This window comes from Triticum dicoccoides, chromosome 1A, assembly GCF_002162155.2.
Source record: "Triticum dicoccoides isolate Atlit2015 ecotype Zavitan chromosome 1A, WEW_v2.0, whole genome shotgun sequence".
NCBI classification, from domain to species: Eukaryota; Viridiplantae; Streptophyta; class Magnoliopsida; order Poales; family Poaceae; genus Triticum; species Triticum dicoccoides.
In genome coordinates this window covers 414,885,186-414,905,463 of record NC_041380.1, presented here as the reverse complement: position 1 = coordinate 414,905,463, position 20,278 = coordinate 414,885,186, and positions in this window count along the sequence as shown.

Sequence of the window (20,278 nt, the reverse complement as noted above, 5' to 3'; positions counted from 1 at the left end):
CTCATATGCCCGACCCCTTGCTTCACCAACAGCTCGCTTTGCGGCCTTCTTCGCCATCTTGTACTTCTCTATGTTGTCTGCACTCCTATCCAGGTATAGGCGTTTGAAGCAATCTTTCTTCTCTTTAATCGCCTTCTGGACATCATCATTCCAGCACCAAGTATCCTTATCTTCGCTTCTCCTTCCCCTGGACACTCCAAGCTCCTCCGAGGCCACCTTACGAATGCAAGTCACCATCTTCATCCACACATTGTTCGCATCTCCTCCTTCCTCTCAAGGGCCCTCCTTAATGACCCTCTCCTTGAACGCTAGAGCTACCTCCCCCTTGAGCTTCCACCACTTCGTTCTAGCGACTTTGGCACACTTATCCCACTGGACACGAATCCGAAAGCAGAAGTCAGCAACCACCAACTTATGTTGGGGTACAACACTCTCTCCAGGTATCACCTTACAGTCTAGGCACGCACGCCTATCTTCTCTTCTTGAGAGGATGCCGTATACACTTTAACTGCACAATTGTATATCGGCGCACAACGAGCTCTGGCAGCCATCTCTCCTACTAATCAAGGGTCTAACCGGATCAGTGACGTCCTGAAGAGGCTGTCCATTCTCCCTGCTAGATTCCAAGAGGTGAAACGCTCCTGCGTGTGAGCCGGAGCTTTGACTGCCCTAAGCCGCTCCAAGGCTTGGGTACCAGATCTAGACCCGACAGACGTGGCAAGGGGTTATCCTACTGTGAAGGAGGACGGGTCTCCTTTTGATCAGGATGACTTTATAGCCTGCGTCCGTGAAGTCCGGCCTCAGGCGACTAGCCTTGGAGATGACACCAATGTGGACAAGTATCAATCGGGTTTCGACAGTGAAAATAAGAAGAGGGCCCCTCCTTCCTATAAAGTAACCGACTTGATCCCACCGGTGAGAGAAGACACATTTGCCCCGGAGGTTGATCCGGTCGGCCTGATTGATGATGAAGCTGAATTTGTCGCCATGAACGGCTATGATTGGTCAAAACCCAACTTCTAGCAGATTCAAGATGTTGAGCCGGTGAGGGAAGGACAATGATCATCTTCATGGGCTTTAGAAAGCCTTGTAATAGCTTTAGCTGTTAAAAACACCGCATGTTTGCTTATGCCATCGCGCATAAAACGCTTCTATGTGAATCTGTGCTTCCGGGTGCCAATGTTTTAATGCTTTTCTTATGCCTTGTTTAACACTTGTCTCTGCAATGTTTAAACTCTATTCCTGTGAACACAAGGAAAAAGGAAAGACTTGGCAAGGTGGTTTAGAAACAACTGGGTTTAAACACCTCCTTTACAGCCCATATTTCCACCTCAAAAAACAGAGACAAATATAAATAAAGGATAAGGTTTAATACCAACTCTGAAGTTAACGCAGCCGATAAGCGCGTGTAAGTAAAAACAATACCTTGTCCTTGGTGATCCTTAGATCGCCGGTTTAAATAAACCGGGTGATGAATTTGAGAATTCAATATAAAAGTTGAGACTCCTTGAACATTCAATAATCATCATATCTCAGTTGCTCGTACCTTCGGATCCTTAGACCACCGGCTTGGATAACCTGGGTGGCTGTGTTGTCCAATAATTGAGCCGGCGAAGAGAATCAGGCCATCTCATTTGTAATATTGAAGCAACAAAAACTCAAAGGCAAGCAACAGATAACAATCATAGTTTTAACTCTGTATTTAAAAGATTGGGGGTTTTTGATTCGAATAGGATCAGTAAACCGGACCAATGGGGTTAAGCTAAGGTTCGAATACGACCATATAGCCTCCAGTGGCTTTGGCGCTGCGCCGATCAAGAGGGTACCGACAGCTATGTTCTCTTTGGTTCGAATACGACCTATGTTTGAAAAGGAAGCCCCCAAATGACCTTGAGAGGTTTTTAACGACCCTGATTCGAATACAATCCAAGTCGGCTCAAAAGGGGTTAAGCTATGATTCGGATATGATCAAGAAGCCCCCAAATGAGTTTGGCCTTGAGCCGATCAAAAGGGTTACGACGGCTATGTTCTCTTTGGTTCGAATACGACCTATGTTTGAACAGGAAGCCCCCAAGTGACCATGATATTTACAGCTAGATTCGATACGATCATAAGCCGGACTAGAAAAAGGTTAAACTTGATTCAAATATGATCAACTCTTTAATAGTCATTTGTGCAAAAGTAATAAAGATGCATAATCTTTGAAAAGAAAAGAGACCGATGGTCTTACTTTATTGCTTATCATCGTATATACAGGATGAATGCATGTACAGGATGAGAGCTGGTGGCTCAGGTATAGTACGGCCAAAGTTGAGCAATGTTCCATGGCCGGCGGGTCTCCTCTTCCGACTTACGTGAGTCTGCATGCTCTCGAACGTCAATGAGGTAGTAAGACCCGTTGTTTAAATTTTTACTGACCATAAAGGGTCCTTCGCAAGGTGGGGATAACTTGTGTGCATCTGAAAGATCTTGGATGAGCCGGAGCACCAAGTCGCCTTCCTGAAAAGTCCTGGTCTTAACCCGGCGGCTGTGATAATGACGCAAGTCCTATTGATATATTGCTGATCGTGCTGCTGCTAAGTCTCTTTCCTCATGCAACAAGTCAAGCGCATCCTGTATGGCTTTTTCATTGTTAGCTTCAACATAAGCTGCCACATGGGGCGAGTCATGACGGATGTCACTGGGCAATACCGCTTATGCCCCATAAACCATGAAGAAGGGTGTGTAACCCGTAGACCTGTTGGGTGTAGTATTGATGCTCCATAACACTGAAGGCAACTCCTCTACCCAACAACCCGGCGTTCGCTGTAAAGGAACCATAAGCCGGGGTTTTAGCCCTTTCAGAATTTCCTGATTGGCTCTCTTAGCTTGACCATTGGATTGAGGATGAGCTACAGAAGAATCATCAAGCCGGATGTGCTCTCACTGAAAAAATCTTCCATAGCCCCTTGGGATAGATTGGTGCCATTGTTTGTGATAATACTGTGTGGAAAACCGAAACGGAAGATTATTTTCTTCATGAACTGAACCGCCGTGACTGCATCACACTTACTCACAAGCTCTGTCTCAACCCATTTAGTGAACTTATCAACAGCCACCAGGAGATGTGTCTTCTTGTCCTTAGACCTTTTGAAAGGTCCCACCATGTCAAGCCCCCAGACTGCAAACGGCCAAGTGATTGGAATCATCCGAAGCTCTTGAGCCGGCACATGCGCCCGTCGTGCGAATTTCTGACATCCATCACATCTACTAACTAGATCCTCCGCATCAGCGTGAGTCGTCAGCCAGTAAAAACCGTTATGAAACACCTTGGCCACCAAAGATTTTGACCCGGCGTGATGACCACAATCACCTTCATGGATCTCACGAAGGATTTCTTGACCTTCTTCGGGGGAAACACACTGTTGAAACGCTCCAGAAACACTGCGATGAAATAACTCTCCATCCGAAATCGTCATGGACTTAGACCGCCGGGTTACCTGTCGAGCCAGGGTCACATCCGCTGGCAATTCTCCCCGGGTCATGTAAGCCAAGAACGGTACCGTCCAATATGGGATGACATGAAGAGCCGCCACCAACTGCGCCTCCGGGTCAGGAACAGCTAAATCTTCTTCTTTGGGCAATTTGACAGAGGGGTTATGCAAAACATCTAAAAAGGTGTTGGGTGGTACCGGCTTACGTTGAGACCCCAGCCGGCTCAAAGCATCAGCTGCTTCGTTCTTTCAACGGTCAATGTGTTCCACCTGATAGCCTTTAAAATATCCTGCAACAACATCGACCTCTCGGCGATAAGCCGCCATGAGAGGGTCTTTGGAATCCCACTTGCCAGACACCTGCTGAACCACTAGATCCGAATCACCAAGACATCTGACCCGGCTCAAGCTCATCTCCTTTGCCACTCGAAGACCATGGAGCAATGCTTCATACTCTGCTGCATTGTTAGTGCACGGAAACATCAATCGTCACACATAACAAAATTTATCACCTCATGGGGAAGTTAATACAACTCCAGCCCCCGAGCCCTCCAATTGCCTGGACCCATCAAAATGAATAGTCCAATATGTGTTGTCTGGCTTTTCTTCTGGCATCTGCATCTCTGTCCAGTCATTGATGAAGTCAACCAGGGCTTGAGACATAATTGCAGTGCGTGGAACATACTTCAGCCCATGACACCCAAGCTCAATTGCCCACTTGGCAACTCGCCCTATAGCTTCTCTGTTTTGAATAATGTCTCCCAAAGGAGCAGAGCTAACCACAATGATTGGATGTCCCTGAAAGTAATGCTTAAGCTTCCGGCTTGCCATGAACCGGATGCTCTTTGCCAGCCTCCTTGCGCTCTACCACCATAGCCACACTAACAACCCGTGAGTTGGCAGCTACATATAACAATAGCGGCTCTTTCTCAATTGGAGCAGCTAGGACCGGCGGCTCAGCTAGTTGTGCCTTCAGATCTTCAAAAGCGGTGTTCACAGCATCACTCCAAACAAACACATCCATTTTCTTCATCAACTGATACAGAGGCATAGCCTTTTCCCCTAACCGGCTTATGAACCGGCTCAAAGCAGCCACACGACCCGCCAGTCATTGAACATCATTCACGCAGGTTGGTTTGGCCAGGGATGTAATTGCTTTGATCTTCTCCGGGTTAGCTTCAATGCCTCGGTTAGACACCAGAAAACCCAAAAGCTTGTCGGCTGGCACTCCAAAAACACATTTGGCCGGGTTAAGCATCATCTTGTACACCCGAAGATTATCAAAAGTCTCTTTCAAGTCTGTGACCAAGGTTTCCTCTTCCCTGGATTTCACTACTATATCATCCACATAGGCATGAACATTGCGCCCAATTTGATCATGAAGACAATTCTGTACACACCGTTGGTAAGTCGCCTGAGCACTCTTGAGCCCAAAAGGCATAGACACATAGCAGAAAGCCCCAAAAGGTGTTATGAACAATGTTTTCTCTTGATCCTTGACTGCCATCTTAATCTGATGATACCCGGAGTAAGCATCTAAAAAACTCAACCGTGCACAACCCGCCGTAGCATCAATAATCTGATCAATACAAGGAAGAGCAAAAGGATCAGCTGGACATGCCTTGTTTAAATCTGTGTAATCCACACACATACGCCAGGTGCCATTCTTTTTTAGCACGAGCACCGGGTTAGCTAACCATTCTGGGTGAAAGACCTCCATAATGAACCCGACCGCCAAGAGCCGGTCCACCTCTTCTCCAATGGCCTTACACCTTTCTTCATTGAACCATCGAGAAACTGTCCGACAGGCTTGAACTTTGGATCGATATTAAGAGTGTGCTCAGCGAGTTCCCTCGGGACACCTGGCATGTCTGAAGGTTTCCATGCAAAGATGTCCCGGTTCTCACGGATGAACTCGATGAGCGCGCTTTCCTATTTCGGATCCAAGTTTGCGTTGATGATGAACTATTTGGATGAGTCGCCAGGCACAAAGTCAACCATTTTAGTATCATCAGCTGACTTGAACTTCAACTCCGGCTCATGCTTTGTGGTTGGTTTCTTTAATGACGTCATGTCCACCGAGTCAACATGATCCTTATAGAATTTCAACTCCTCTGTCGCACAAACGGAATCAGCATAGACAGCATCCCCCTCTTCACATTCGAAGGCGATCTTCCGACTCCCATGGACTGTAATGGTGCCCTTGTGACCCGACATCTTGAGCTGTAAATACACATAACACGGCCGAGCCATGAACTTGGCATAAGCCAATCGCCCAAATAGAGCATGATATGGGCTTTTGATCTTAACCACTTCAAAGGTTAATTTTTCTGCCCTGGAGTCATACTCATCCCCAAAGGCTACCTCCAGCTCGATCTTACCAATGGGGTATGCCGACTTACCAGGTACTACACCATGAAAAATAGTGTTGGATTGTTTAAGATTTTTATCCGTCAATCCCATCTGGCGGAACGTCTCATAGTAAAGGATGTTGATGCTGCTGCCTCCATCCATGAGTACCTTAGTAAACTTGTACCCACCAACCTGAGGTGCCACTACCAAAGCCAAGTGACCCGGATTATCAACCCGGGGCGGGTGATCCTCTCTGCTCCACACAATAGGCTGCTCCGACCAACATAGATAACGTGGGATTGCCGGTTCAACGGCATTGACGGCCCTCTTGTGGAGTTTCTGGTCTCTCTTACATAAACTGGTAGTAAAGACATGATACTGTCCGCTACTCAACTGCTTTGGGTTGCTCTGATAGCCGGATTGTTGCTGCTGTTGATTCTCTTGGTTGTGTTGCTGATTATATCCCTCCTGGTGACCAGGATGACCATGAAAACCTCCTCTGTTTGAACCGGCGCCCGGGCCCTGAAAGCCGCCTGAGCCGCCACCCGGACCATGACCCCCATCAAACGCGTTTGAATTTTTAAATGCCTTCATGATCGTACAATCCTTCCACAAGTGGGTAGCTGGCTTCTCCCTGGTGTCGTGTCTAGGACAAGTTTCATTCAACAGCTGCTCAAGGGTGGGATCTGACCCGCCCGATGGAAGGGGTTGTCTGCCCTTGCGCCACTGATTACCGCCATGTGCATTAGTATTAGCAACAAACTCATCAGCCTTACGCTTATTACCTCCTTGATTTGCCGGGTTATGCTGGTGACCCTTGCCATTGTCGTTCTTCTTTCCCATTGTTGCTTTTTCCTCATCAGACGCCGGGTCTTTGGTGGTATCAGAATCGACATACTTGACAAGAGCCGCCATCAACGTTCCCATGTCATTACAGTCTTGTTTAAGCCGCCCCAACTTCTGCTTCAGGGGCTCAAAACGGCAATTCTTCTCCAACATCAAAACTGCTGAACCGGCGTCCATTTTATTAGACGAATGTATTATTTCCTTGACCCGGCGCACCCAATGAGTCGTAGGTTCTCCATCCTCTTGCTTGCAATTGGTCAGGTCCACAATTGACATTGGCTGCTTACATGTGTCTTTAAAGTTCTGGATGAACCGTGCCTTTAACTCTGCCCATGAGCCGATGGAATTGGGTGGCAATCCTTTCAGCTAGGTCCGAGCCGTTCCATCCAACATCATGGTAAAGTACTTGGCCATTGCAGCATCACTAACCTCCAACAGCTCCATAGCCATCTCATAACTCTCAATCCAAGCCCCTAGCTGTAAGTCAGCCATGTAGTTCGGTACCTTACGAGGCCCCTTGAAATCCTTGGGCAACCGTTCATTGCATATGGCTGGGACCAGGCAAGGTACGCCTCCGGTTCTCGTAACTACACCTGCCTCCACCGAAGTCACTGGGTAAGCCAGAAAAGTCTGGTGAGCTGCCTGCTCCGCTTCTATCTGAGCCGCCCGTTCCGCCTCTTGACAAATTCTCTCCTGATTCGCCAAGTTGAGGGCTCCAGCCCGCACCGGCTCATGCCTATATGGCCGGTTGTGGCGTTGAGCATTACTTGGCATCTCTGTAGATTCCATGTGCCTACTGTAACTTGGGCTCCGGCTTGGGCGAGGAGTTGAATGAATCATGTCTCGACTGTAGGAGTATTCATCTTGCTGGGCCAAAGCTTTCTGAAGCAGTTCTCTTACCCTTCGGGTTTCAATTGCTGCTGGCGAGTCGCCTTCCATCGGGAGAGCTGCCAAACGAGCTGACGCCGCAATGAGGTTCTCCATGGGGTTGGAGAAGTGACCCGGGGGTGTTGATATATAATGGGGAGGAGCTGTATTCATGCGCGGCGGCTCCATGGTGCGTGGCTGAACTGGTGCTCTGGGTGTCCCGACCCGGTTTACCTCCGGCGGGTTGCTCCCTCCAGCTCCGGGTGTATGGAACAGATTCTCGGATCCAGTGTTAGAGGCAGACGCGACTGAGTTTTCTGACGCCTCCTCCTCATGACTTTGTTTGACGCATTAAGATCCACGGAGAGCCGAAAGGTTTCTGCTTGAAGCTGCTGAGCACGAGCATCCAAGCCTGCTCGTTCTGCTGCCATCCGGGTTTCCTCCGCAGCCAAATTTTCCTTAGCTTGCACCATCTCCTCCCACACACGTGCCACTTCCGCGTCATGTTGGGCTTTATCCGCCGGATCTACCGCAGCGGTTAACAGAGTCGTCAGTTTATCCATGAGGTCCATGAGAACCTAAGCCGGGGGGCGCGTGGGGTCTCCTGACCCGGCAGCTGCCGACCCGGTGGCGGCTGCTATCGCTGTGGTAGAGTTTTGCTCGGGCTGCGTCCCTGCCATGAAGACTCCAACCCAATTTGGCGGCTCAAGGGAGTCCGGAATACTGCTGCCATCGAAACAGCCCCCGAGCATGCCGTCTTGCAGTTGGTACAATGAGTCCGTCTCACCCATTGAAGATGCAGTATCAGAGCAGATGGTCGTCTCCCTGCCTTCCATCGATCCTTCGGAGCATTCACCGCCATGGACGCAGCCTATGAAGGCATGCTTCACGACAAATTGAACACGGGCGGACCGGGCACGCTGAGCCGTTTCGATGAGGTCGGTGTGGACATCCGGCTCAGGGCCTGACTCACCGATCCGGCCGATGAAGACATGGATTCCGCGGAAGGGGACCCGGTACCCGTACTCGATTGAGCCGGCCTCGGGGCCCCAGCCTTCGTCATTGATGTAGATCTTGCCGCGACGACTCTTGGTCATCCGGCCCACAGCGTATCCCTTGAGCCCTTCGAAGTTACCCTTCAAGAATTCAAATCCACCGTGCGCTGGCGCCATGGTGGATGCCAACTGTCGTGGAATTGTCACGGCAGATGTCCTAGAGCAAGGACTTAGTCGTAGGGCCATCACACTAGGAAGCTTAAAGGGGTTAATCGGGACAAAGGACACGAGAGAGTTTTATACTAGTTCGGCCCCTTACGATGAAGGTAAAAGCCTACGTCTAGTTGGGTTTGGTATTGCTGGGGTTTCGATCACCAAGAGGCTTAACTCGCCGGCTTGGTTATCGACTTGTTTCTTTCACCCTAAACCGCCACCGGGTCGTCCCCTTATATACACGGGTTGACGCCAGGTGGCCTACAGAGTCCCGGCCGGCTCATAATCATGTCCGGCTCAGTGACTTTCTTTATATGTCTTTCTGTACAAGTATTTCCTGACATGTGGCGTTTTACAATATCGGGCTTTAAGCCGGCCCCTGACCTTTGGGCCTTCTATAAGACTTAATAAACTACAAACTTGGACGTTTACTAAACTTCTTGCGTAACCCACCATTGAAGCTGACCCGGCCCCTCCTGGACGGGTCTCAGCTGATAGTAATATCCCCAACACGACATATGTATGATATGAAATTGGGGTTCGACGTCTAGTGGTCCGCCTATTCACGGTTGGTTTTACAGTTGTCTCATTGTGTCTTAAAGAGTCCTTGCCTATGCCGACTCGGGGACGCTTTGTATGTCATGTGCACTGCCTTGTACATGATGGTGCTATACGATCGATCCCGTGTAGGTCCCACCATGAAAACTTCGGACGAAATCTCTATCATATGTTTGTTCCGGCTTATTTTGCCAGCCAGTCCTTTGTTTTCTTTTTGAGTTGTGGTATTCGAGTTGCTTCGAAGTCAAATGTTGATTCCATACCTTTCCAAACCGGTGTTCTCATATTTCTATGTGGATATTAATCCTTCTTGATCATAGAGATTGTCTTGTCAATCCTTCTCAACCAGCGTATTTCTCTTCAAGAGGATCCAATCTTTTTCAACATCCGCAAGATCAACTCAAGTCTTCTCAATGGTGTTCGTTTCATTCATACCAAGTTATCTTTGTTTTCCCACCCTCCCACCCTTGTCTCTTCAAGGACTCAGATTTCTTTATCAAGTATCTATCTTATTGATGTGAGGTCTCTCCATTCTTTTCCTTCAATGTTCGTATCTGGTGTTTCTCATGAAGATCCTAACGGAACCTCAAGTTCATCATTAGTCATTCTCTTTCTTCTCCGGTGGAACCAATTCAAGCTTGGTTGATCATATCCTTTTCTCGTTTCAAATGACTTCTCATACCGGTGCACCTCATAATAATTCACTTCTCGCTATTCATTTGTTCCGGAGTGCTCAAGATATCGCAAAAGGCTCGTCTTTTCATTCAAGATCCGTTCAAGCTACTTCGAGATTGTTGTCTCATTCAAGCCATTTATTTCAACCGGCGCAATCTCTCTTCAAATCGTTCTACGGTCTTTCTTTGAGTGGGCCCTAACCCACAAGTCTTTTCTCAGGATCTTACCTGACTCTTTTTATTTTCCCGGAGTTACTCCCAAATTCTTTTCGAAGTTTGACGTAAGAATAAATTATCATCAGTTAAATGCCTCCTCCAAGATCTTTCACATTCTTTTCATCGTTGGCTCAACCTCTTCGCCTTTGATTCTTCCGGAGTGTCTAAATAATTCATGGTGGCATTTCTCGTCGTCGTTCTCAACATCTGAAGACCGAAGAAGAGTTTTTCCTCCATATCTTGCTCCATTCTCTTCAAGATTCATGATTCTCCCTTGTTGCCATCCTCTCATATTTGTTTTCGATTGTCAGGATTCTTTTCATCCATCCAAAGCAATTCAAGAGTCTTTTTAGTTTGTTTCTCCGGAACCATCATCTCAGAATTATTCATTCTCAGCTTTCAGCTATCATTCTCCAAATCTTACCGGTGCATCATTCAAATATTCTCTAATCAATTCTTGATCTCTTCGTTCTCATGTATCTAATTCCTAGCAAGCATGTTTGTTCATTTGATAATCCTTACCCGGTGATTCATCCCTTTACTTCATTCTTTTTCAATTCTTACGGTGGTTCGTTCAAGATTTCTCTCCCTTCTTTATCATATCAATTTATTTGTTGTTTCAATCCTACCGGTGGTTCGTTGAAGACATTCTCAAGTTTATGTTTTATCTCTCTTAATCCTTTCTACAAGAATAAGTAATATGTCAAATCCGTTGCTTGTCATCAATTTAATTGGTGAAGGATAAGCATAATGTAATTCTTATTCTTGTTTTCATCATGTGAACTCAATTCCCTATTCTGGAGGCTCATCAAATTCCTGATTTCAATTGTTTCATCTTCTCTTTTTCCCGGAGTTCCAACCTTTTTCAATTATTTCACCACGGAGATTCATTTAAATCGGTACAAGGATTCACATTGTGTTTTCAACTTCTCCTTCCTTCCATTTGATCATCCTTTTGTTACCGGAGTTCTTCATGAAGGTTCTACTTGATGGTTCATCAAGTATTAAATTCCTTTTCGAAGTGTTCATCGACATTCTTTTCAGAGGAGCTCAAGCCTTTTTTTCATCTTGCAATCAGAGGGCAATTCTTTTTACCTTATCTTTTGAGGTGGTATTATGTCATTCTCGATAATCCGAGTTCATGTTTCATGATTCACATGTTGTTAAGAATGAGATATTTTAAATCCATCAACCTCTTCGTTGGAGTTATCTTGTGTCATGTTTCACCTAAAGCCTTCCCTAAGGGTTGTTGCTATTTATGGTGCTTATAAACGATCCAAGTTCTTCTTTCATCCTCCCGATGAGATAAGTTTCTCGTCTCCTTGTTCTTATCAATCCAATCTTATTTTCGTAAGTGGCAGAATTTCACCTCATAAATTTTGAGATGTTTCTCCATAAGCCCACTACAACCTTGTTCTTTTGTTGTTGTTAATTCAACTACTCAATTCTAGCAATTGTTGTTAGCATGCTCTCCCAAGATCTTGTTTTCCCTCCGTTCATTCCATTTCCATTCTATTCTTTCATTCCGGAGGCATTGTGATGTTGCTCTCTTCAACCCATCTTCTTGTTTTGTTAGGACCGTGCTCTTTTCATGCTTATCCATTTAACCGGAGTGTGTGCCCGCTGATCAAGTTCTTCATTTTATCAAGCCAACATATCTTTCCAACCAGAGTGCTATTTGAATTTGTTCTTCCTTGTTCCTTTTTCCTAACAGAGTGCTTTCAACTTCGTTCATCTCTGTTGTATTCTTTTCTCTAAATGGATTAACCTCGCAAGGTTCTTTGGTTTCATTCATTTGTCAAAGAAGCAATTTAGTTTTATCTCTTCTCTTTCTCTTCCGTTTTCCCTTCGGTGCCATTCTATATCTCGGGATGAGATCCTCTCGTAGTGGTGGAGTGTTGTAACGCCCCGAGACTGATGTGCCAGGTGTCCTCCAGTTATTCGCTGTTGTTGCCTTATCATTTGCTTGCGTGTCATGCATTCCATATCATGTCATCATGTGCATTTCATTTGCATAAATGTTCGTCTCATGCATCCGAGCATTTTCCCCATTATCCGTTTTGCAATCCGACGCTCCTATGTCACCCAGTGTCCCTTTCTACCTCTTTTCATGTGCGGGTGTTAAACGTTTTCGGATTGGACCGAGACTTGTCATGCGGCCTTGGTTTACTACCGGTAGACCGCCTGTCAAGTTTCGTCCCATTTGGACTTCGTTTGATACTCCAACGGTTAACCGAGGGACCGAAAAGGCCTCGTGTGTTTTGCAGCCCAACACCCTTCCAATTTGGCCCAAAACCCACCTAAACCCCTTCTATCGTCTAGAGCGTTCGATCACGATCGCGTGGCCGAAAACCGCACCTCATTTGGATTCTCCTAGCTCCCTCTACCTATAAATATGCCCTCCCCGTCCATTTTCGCGGACGAAACCCTAGATACATCTTCCGGCGCCGCCGGACATGTCCGCCCGGTGGCCGGACACGTCCAGCCGACCCCGCAGCCAATCCAGAGCTGCCACGCATGCTCTCCGCGCCCTCCGCCGCCGGCGGTCCGCGGGGCCCATCCCGCCGCCGCCGCCAACCGCGGGTGCTGCCCCGCCTGCGACCGCCCGTCTCCGCCGTGGCTCGCCCTGCCGCCGCCTTCTCCACCGGCGATCGCCGCCGACCGCCGCCGTGCCCACTTCCGGTGCCGCCTCGCGCGCTGCGCTCTAGCCACCGCTCGCCCCGCCGCCGCCAGTCGCCATCGCCTCGAGCGCCGTGGCACCACGAGCTCCTCTCCACCGCGCCTCCTGCCTCACCGCCTCCGGCGACCGGAGCTTCCCGGAGCGCGCCGCCTCGCCCCGCCGTCGTCTAGATCCAGCGCCCCATCCCAGATCCCTGCCTGGATCAGATCCACCATGCCGGCCATCCAACCGCGGCTCTCCGTCCCCCGGATCTCCTCGTCCCAATTCGTCCCGTCCCGGGTTGACTTTTCCGGAGGGTAATTTTTCCACCAAGTCCGAGATCTGTTACTTTTTCAGGCCATGTTCATCGCATCATAACTCTGCAATCGTAGCTCCGATTCATGCGTGTAGCATATCAAAATGTTCGTCTCGACGAGTACACCATTCCATCTCCTTGAATCATTTTCATTTGTGTCGGGACCCCGATTCTAAGTCACACCGATCTAGCATGTAACACCTCATATCTCTTTGCGGCCTCACGGATGGTATCCCCACGGGTGTCGTCTTACCATGTCCCGGGACCGTTTGCGCCTTTTGGCTCACGTATATGATAGTGTCACTAGCCTCCATATGTCAGAGAACCCGGGCCGACATGGCTAGTCGTGAACCCAAAGCGGCACAGACCTATGGAGACAGGCATACATGAATCACATCGAGCATGTCGGTCAACAGCGTATGAGTCCGGACTGTAGCACTGGCTAACAGGACTCCGGAAATCACCGCGTGACATTTCCCCGAAGGGACAGACATAGGAACGAAGTGGAACACATGCCGGCCAGTCAAGTGTTCTGAGCAGTAGTGCTGGGCTAGCAGGACTCCGATGAACCGGGCTGTAGCGGACTACTATGGCTCAAGGAAGCACTGGACTACATTTCCCCATAAGAGAGGCTGCCAAGGACAAACAACCAGATTGTCGGATCCCACACATAGCAATACACGTCACACATACGCATAACATGCAAGTATGTGATGTACAACATGGCATCACAACATAACGCAATTCATATAGATAAAGGCTCAGAAGAGCCACATAGCATAAATACAAATAAGGGTCACATGACCCATCATTCAGAGCATACAAGCAACGGAAGCATTACATGTCTGAGTACAGACAACTACAAAATAAAAAGGCCGAGAAGCCTGACTATCTACAAGTCCCTCCAAGGCACAAGATTGAAGCTGAGGTAACAAGCTACTCGTCGAAGTCCAAGCGGTACTACTAGTGAGACAGATGTCTCACCTGCAAAACATAAATAAAGCAAACGTGAGTACAAAGGTACTCAGCAAGACTTACATCAGATCCTATCATACATGCATTTGTATCAAGAAGGTAATTGGGGTTTAGTTGCAGCAAGCCAGCTTGGACTCGGTGGCTATCCTGTACTACGACTGTTGGTAACTCTTCTGAGGTGGCGCACACGAGTCCACTAATCACCACATCAATACACTACTATGGATTCATCCCCGTCTCTCCTACGAGAAGGCCATCCATAGCACTCACACTTATCTTGAGCATTTTAGAGTATCCACTTCAGGTTGTCTATGTACCACGTAAGCATCCAAGAAGTCCATAACCGAGGACACGGCTATTCGAATAGATCATGATAACCCTGCAGGGGTGTACTTCTTCACACACGCTCTCACCACTTATCACCATGTACACGTCATGTATCTCGGCATCCTTCAAGCGGAAGACTGGCGAGGGTGTCGGCCATGACCTGACTAACCACGCAAGACTCTAGTCCAGGTTTATCGTCTATTCGGGTTCCATCCGCAAGGAGATCCGGCCGGGGTGTCGCTCACGGCCCCAAACAATGTGAGCAGGGTTCCCAAGCCCACCATCCGGGTGCCACTTGGTACACTGTGTCACCTGTGCCTAGTCTGTCCCAAGCCCACCTGGCCGGGTGCCACTTGGTAGACTACTAACACTACTTACAAACACCAGCAACTATTTGCAACTCCCGGACAGAGTTCAAGGCGGTTAATAAGTCGAGAGAGGTGGAGCACCCGGAGCCCAATGTGTGGTAGTAGCTAGTCATTGGACAACTTGCACAGAACTTAGTTCTTAAGGACGGTCCCAATGAGACAGACCACCATGTACTCCTACATGGCCTCTCACCGCTACCTTTACCAAATCGTGTTCACACGCTTAACTCTCAGCACCAGAACATATCGTAACACTCCAATTCATTCCCAATGAATCAGACCTGACACAACTCTAAGCAATAGCAGGCATGGCATGGTAGGAACACAACATGGCTCAAACAACTCCTACACATGCTAGTGGGTTTTAACTATTTACTGTGGCAATGACAGGTCATGCAGAGGAATGGGTTCAACTACCGCAGCATAAAGTAGCAGTTGAATCGTTGTTGTCCTAATGCAATAAATGAGAGCAGGAGCGAGAGAGTAGGATGGTATCAGAATGAACAAGGGGGTTTGCTTGCCTGGTAGATCAACAAGGGGGCACTGCTCCTCAGACAGGTACTCTCGAACACTCTCCGGAGCAGGACCTATCGGGAAGGAACGGTGTCGGAAAATCAAACACAAGCATATGAAACAATATGATGCATGAACATGGCATGAGTATGTGATGTTGTTGAGTTAATGCATCTAGCATTTATTTGGTTGAAGTTCATTTGAGCCAAGGGTTCAAGCACAACTCCAAATTAAGCTCTTAAATATGCCATAAGTGTGTTTTCATATATACAGCATGTATAGGTTGGTTTGCCATGCATGAAAATGGTACAAATAGATAGATTGAATTTTTCTGATCATTTTCATATATAAATTATTTCAATCTGAGCTACGGTTGAATTTCTATGAATTTTTGAAGTTTAGAACATTTTCTGGAATTTCCTGATTAATTTTAAACCAGAAAATGAAATATTGCGTCAGCATTGCGTCATGCCTGTGTCAGCAGGTCAACGGAGCTGACCAGGTCAAACCTGACGTGTGGGGTCCACACGTCAGTGACCGGTTAGTTAACAGGGGGTTATTATACTAATCTAATTAAATTAGTGGCGTTGGGCCCACTGTCAGTGTCAGGTTTAGTTAAATGGTGATTAGCCTTAAGCTAATCACCTGACCCATGGGGCCCACTTGACAGGCCCGCGAGGTCAAAGGGGTCAAACCCCACCAGCGTTTAACCGCCGGCGAGGCCGAACACGGCGGAGGGCGTCGGAAACGCGTCTCTGGCGACCAAATGGGCCGCGGAGACCATCTCCGAGGAGCTGGTGCTCGCGCGCATCCATTGGTGCCCTTCGTTTCACCGGAGACGGCCTAAATCGATGGTGGCGACCACTTGGGCGGCGGCTGGAGTTCGGCGGGGAGGGGAGAAGGGCTACGGTGCATGGCAGGAGCAGCAGGTGAGGGATTTGGGGTCCTGGCATTGCACTGAGCATGGTGGTGTGCTCGGTCGCAGCCCTAGGTGACAGCGGCCATGACGGCGACATGAACGGTGGCGAAGAGCTCTTGGCTCTAATGACATCGTTGTTAGAGGAAGAAATTGAGCTAGGGAAGAGGGGGGATCGACACAGTGGCTCACAGAGGATGTAGCAGGCTTCGAAGCAGGCTCGGGGAAGGCCGGACGGTGACATGCAGGCGGTGGGGATCCACGGCGGCCGGCGGTGAAGAAGATGACGATGGCGGCTCCTCGGGGCGCTCCGGCTTGTGTGGCTGAGGAAGACGATGCAGGGCAACAGCGCGGAGCTCGTGGGCACGATGAGAGGGCGAGGGGGAGGCGGTGAGCGTGACAACGGCGAGCGGCAGCGACGGCAGCGCTTCGGGCACGGGGAGAGGGAGAGATCCAGGGGAGGAGGGAGAGCGAGAGAGAGAGTGTGAGAGGTCCGGGGCGGCGCGTGGCGACGTTCGGGACGGCCAGGGCGTCGGGGGAGAGGCCAGGCAGGCAGGTGGCGTGGCTGGACGTGTGGCTGCACGCGCAGGGCGTGTGCCCCTGTCCTCCTGGCACGAGGAAGAGGACGACTGGCACTGCCAGTCGGCTGGGCCGGCCTGTTGGCCATTGGGCCAGGCCAGGCTGCACAGGGAGTTAAGTGCATGTGGGTTTTCTTCCCTTTTGCTTCTATTTTGTTTTTGTTTTCTATTTTCTGACATTTGTTTTGATTTAATAAAAATACTAAATCATTTTATTTTATTTTGTAAGTTTTAGTAGGGACTAGTTGGACCACTCCAAAGCCCCTCACCAAAATTCAGAATTATTGGACAATATTTTATATATAATAAAATATTTATCCAACGCAAATAATTACTGGATTAATTCCAAATGCCCAAAATAAATACTTATGAGCTCCTAAAGATATTGGTTTGATTTTTATCTCTGTCCAATATTTTCAGAGAGCAACATGAACATTTTCTTGGACCTTTTTGGAGAAATTTTTATCTGGGTCATTTCCAGAAATGATTTCTGAGGGTTTCAAAATCCCCATTTCAAAGTTAAATGAAATTTAAACATGATGCACACATGACTAGCCAGCCTAGGTCATACCAGAACTAGGGATGTGACAACTCTCCCCCACTCGAAGAAATCTTGTCCCAAGATTCAGGAGTCGGCTGGAAGAAAGCGGGGTACTCAAGTCGAAGATGATCTTCACGCTCCCAAGTAGCTTCTCTCCCGGAATGATGAGACCACTGAACCTTGAGAAACTTGATGTTATGACGTCGGGTGACACACTCTGCTCGATCAAGGATGCAGACAGGGTACTCCCGATAAGTGAGGTTATCTTGGAGATCAAGCGTTTCGTGGTCCACTCCGTGGATGGGATCCGAGAAGCAACGCCTGAGTTGAGAGACGTGGAAGACATCATGAACTCGAGAAAGATGTGGTGGTAGTTCCAACTGGTAGGCAACCTCTCCTCGTTTAGCGAGAATGAGAAAGGGACCAATGTAACGAGGAGCCAACTTGCCCTTGATACCGAATCGATGGGTACCCTTCAAAGGGGTAACCCGAAAGCTTTGTCGCCAATTTCATAAGCCACTTCCTTATGATGACGGTCATACTGGCTCTTTTGACGAGATTGTGCGGTTTTCAAATTCTCACGAATGATGCGAACTTGTTCTTCTGCCTCCTGGATCATATCCGGTCCAAAGAATTGTCTTTCACCGGTTTCTGACCAGTTCAAAGGTGTTCGACATCTTCGTCCATACAGAACCTCAAAAGGAGATTTCTTGAGGCTGGATTGGTAGCTATTGTTATAAGCAAACTCGGCGAAGGGAAGACACTTCTCCCAATCCATACCGAATGAGATAACACAAGCTCTAAGCATGTCTTCAAGAATCTGGTTGACCCTTTCCACCTGACCACTTGATTGAGGGTGGAAAGCGGTACTGAAAGAAAGACGGGTGCCCATGGCAGTTTGGAAACTCTCCCAGAAATGAGAAGTGAAAAGACTACTACGGTCTGAATTGATCTCTAGTGGAACACCATGAAGTGACACTATTCGAGAAATATATAAGTCAGCGAGCTGACTAGCAGTGATATTCTCTCGAACAGGTAGGAAGTGAGCCACTTTGGAAAGACGATCAATGACTACGAAGATAGCGTTATTCCCTTTCTTGGTCCTGGGAAAGCCGGTGATGAAGTCCATACCAACTTTATCCCATTTCCACTCAGGAATAGCTAAAGGTTGAAGGGTGCCAGCAGGCCTTTGATGCTCTGCCTTAACGCGACGACAAACGTCACAGTTAGCAATAAACTAAGCGATTTCTCTCTTCATCCTAGTCCACCAGAACCTCTGGCGTAGGTCCTGATACATCTTAGTACTACCGGGATGAATCGTGAGAGGAGATTCATGCGCCTCCTTAAGGATTAATTGTCGAAGATGTTGATTCTTGGGAACCACCAAGCGACTCTCAAAGAAAACAACACCATGATCATCTATAGAGAAACTACCACCAACTCCCTTGTTAATGTTTCTCTTGATCCGGGAAATTCCCGTATCCTGCTTCTGAGCAGAGATGATCTGATCCACAAGAGTAGGTTTCGCCACCAAGGTAGAAAGGAATCCATGAGGAGCAATGTGAAGGTTAAGTTTACATAATTCCTCATGGAGAAGTGGTTGGCCCTGCTGCAACATGAGATTGTTGCAATAGGACTTACGACTTAGCGCATCAGCCATGACATTCCCCTTGCCTGGGGTGTAGGTAATCCCTAAGTCGTAATCTGAGATCAACTCCAACCAACGTCTTTGCCTAAGGTTCAAATTTGGTTGGGTGAAGATATACTTGAGACTCTGGTGATCGGTGTAAATCTCACAACGTTTACCAAGAAGGTAATGTCGCCAGGTCTTAAGTGCATAGACTACAGCTGCAAGCTCTAGATCATGTGTAGGATAATTCTCCTCATGTGGATGCAACTGTCGAGATGCATAGGCAATCACATGGCGATCTTGCATAAGAATGCAACCTAGTCCCTGTCGTGAGGCATCACAATAGATAACAAAGTCCTTAGTGAAATCCGGTGGCACAAGTATGGGAGCAGAAGTCAGGCGTCTTTTCAGTTCCTGAAAACTATGCTCACACTATGGGGACCACTCAAACCTTTTATCTTTCTTGAGAAGTTCCGTGAGAGGTTTGGCCACTTTGGAGAATTTCTCAACGAATCGGCGACAATAACTGGCTAGACCAAGGAAACTCCTAACTTGCTTAACTGTTTCAGGCGGAGTCCAATCAAGAACGGCCTGAACTCTTTCGGGATTGACAGCAATGCCCTTACCAAAGATTACGTGACGAGATAGGTCACTTCTGGCAACCAAAATTCGCACTTGGAGAACTTGGCATAAAGGCGGTGCTCTCTGAGTTTTTCTAGCACAAGTCTAAGATGTTCGGCATGATCTTCCTCGTTCTTCGAGTAAATAAGAATATCATCGAGGTAAACCACGACGAACTTATCTAAGTACTCCATGAAGATCGAGTTCATCAAGTGGGAGAAAGTAGCTGGAGCGTTGGTTAGACCAAAGGACATGACGGTGTACTCGTACTGACCATAACGAGTGACAAAAGCCGTCTTAGGAATATCCCCATTTCTGATCTTGATTTGGTGGTAGCCTAACCTTAAATCCATCTTGGAAAAGACTGAGGATCCAGCGAGCTGATCATACAAGTCGTTGATCCTGGGGAGCGGATACTTGTTCTTTATCGTGACCAAATTAACGGGATGATAATCTACAACCATCCGGTTCGTACCATCCTTCTTCTTGACGAAGAGGACGGGGCAAGCCCAGGGAGAAGAACTAGGACGGATGAAACCCTTTTGCAATGATTCATCGAGTTGTTTCTTAAGCTCAGCTAGTTCTAAGGGTGCCATCTTGTAAGGTCTCCTAGAGATTGGAGCGGTTCCTGGGATAAGAT